Here is a 1,898-nt window from a genome sequence, read left to right on the forward strand (position 1 = left end):
GACGGCATAAGAATCAATGGGAAGCTGGGAAGCAAGTTCTTTTCCAGTGCAAACAGTTGTCATGCTGACACTGCTCTCTGACTTGGCCTGAATAACAGCTTTGTGGAGCTAAAGCCACAGGTCTGTCAAGGAATCCTGCACAAACATCCTACATGCTGCTGGGGTAACCCTGCCCCATCCCCTTTAGGAATGAGCCTCAAAACTACAGTCCTAGGATATATGATGATGACGACATGCAACACTGCATACGGAGAAGCTGTTATTTGGTATTGTACCACCCTGCCTGGGCACGTACAGAGTGTGGGAGACAGAGCCAGGCCCAATGGCCTCAGCTAAAAATGGACCAAACAACGTTACACAATGTCCATCCTCGTTGTCTAGATCCCCAGTAGTCCTACTGTAATCGGTGCAGGTTTGTAGTGACGTAAATGAAGCCAGAGCTCCGTTCATAATGTAAATCTGGTGAACTGTAAAACAAAGCATGTTTCAAAGTGCCTTCCTGGTGTGTGGTTAATCTCTTGCGAACTCTAACTCTCAAGTTTTGCACCGAAGAAGTAAACATTGCATGGTCTAACCAAAGAGGCTGTCACCTTGGGCAAGATGTATTTAAATGTGAGATGAGGTCATGTTTGCATCATATTTATGGCTATGGCAGAGCACAGATACTTTACAGTGTATTGATTGCTTTTGCAGATGGAATCAAATTGTTGCTTAATCACATTAAAGAAATCAGGTTACAAGCTGGCTGCTGTAGCACCATTTCACTGAGATGATTACGAACAATTTGGTCCTGTCTGCAAACATCTTAATGAAATGGAAAAACTACTGAATGTAGTTGAATTTGCAGCATAGAAATGACTCAGTCTTTGGTCTCCTGCTCTTACCCCTAGACAATACTAATCTTGGTTCTTATAACTTCTTTAAGCCCTGAAGATCACAGCATAGCAAGCCCACCTCCACCCTGGCCATGTGCTGGCTAGTCCTCTTCCTCTGCTCCTCAGCAGCAAGCAGAGCCCTTGAGCCCTGCCACGTCTCCTGGGCGTTGGTAGGGCTGAGAGACCCCAAAGTAATTGTCTCTGATCCTCTTTTGCTCTTGATGTAGCTCTTCAGCTTCAGGAGCTGAAGGGTGCACAGGATATTGCTACGGCTGCTGTGTTCACAGTTGCTGCATGGGGTGTTTTCGATCAGATCATGGAAACCACAGGGGTTTTTTGACAAGGTTCCTCAGCCTAGAGAATTTTTGTTTGTGGTTTTTGTTTGTGGTTTTATTTCTTCACCCAAAGAGTCCAATGCATTTTCCAGTCTCAGAGGGTCCATTTCAGGAGCTGGGTTAGCCAGTCCCCAGGAATGTCCCCTGCCAAGAGCTGCATTAGACACCAATATAACTGGCCACCTTCACCGTAAATATTGAAAGTTTTCCAGGACAGAAACCATCCCCTGCTGTGTGGGCACACAGCATCCCAGGCAACGGAGCCCTGGCCCCAGCTGGGACCTCCAGCCATAACCAGGAAACAAATCAAGGAAACAGCATGTGCTTGGCAGATGTCCGATTCAGGCCAGACGCAAGGTTGCTAGACAGTTTTAATTTTTTTTTTCCTCATGTATTTCATCTTTGTTGCAATGCTCTGGGGCTCAGTTCAGTTGCGGAACATCAGCCTTGGGGTGAGGTGCGTGCTGCTGGGCCTCCACAGCATCTGCAGGGGGTTGGCAGCCACAACATGTGGAACAGCCTCTGCGGTGGCTCTGTGGGCTTATGTCAGGGCCCCATAATTACACGTTGTGGTTTCATATATGGTTGCTGCTGTCCTTGGGCAATGCCTGTGCATTTGCAAGCAAGTCTGGAGTGCTTTGTGATCTGCTGACGCTGGTCTCGCTATTCATGGCTGCTGTGGTTGGGT

Source organism: Apaloderma vittatum, unplaced genomic scaffold (assembly GCF_000703405.1).
Source record: "Apaloderma vittatum isolate BGI_N311 unplaced genomic scaffold, ASM70340v1 scaffold35268, whole genome shotgun sequence".
NCBI lineage: Eukaryota > Metazoa > Chordata > Aves > Trogoniformes > Trogonidae > Apaloderma > Apaloderma vittatum.